We start from the raw sequence: 423 nt of genomic DNA on the forward strand, positions 1-423 counted from the left end.
GGGAGTGTCAGAGACAGTGCGATTGGCACAGGACAGAGCAGAGTTTAGGGCTGTTGTACATAGGGTCGCTATGAATTGCAAGCGACTCGACGGCACATAACAACAACAACAACAACAAATAGCAGACATTCTGTGTTTAGGTTATTTAGAGGAGAAGTTGTTGAGTTATCTCTCCTGTCTGGCATAGATCTTCTCTTTCCCCCTGTACCTTTTTTCCACTGAAAGAACATCAACACTTGTTTTAATGACTCCATTTCTGCCAGTGAAATCTCTCTATGCTTTTCTTTAAATCTCTCAGTGAAACACTTGTTTACAATGTTAAGGAGCTAACAAGGGACAGAAAAGGCGGAGATGGGTAATTTCCTCCTATGGGATTTATAGCCTCTGAAAACTCACAGCAGGGACATATATGAGTTGGCTCCA

Source organism: Elephantulus edwardii, unplaced genomic scaffold, assembly GCF_000299155.1.
Source record: "Elephantulus edwardii isolate Elephantulus edwardi_28Jun2011 unplaced genomic scaffold, EleEdw1.0 scaffold00025, whole genome shotgun sequence".
NCBI lineage: Eukaryota > Metazoa > Chordata > Mammalia > Macroscelidea > Macroscelididae > Elephantulus > Elephantulus edwardii.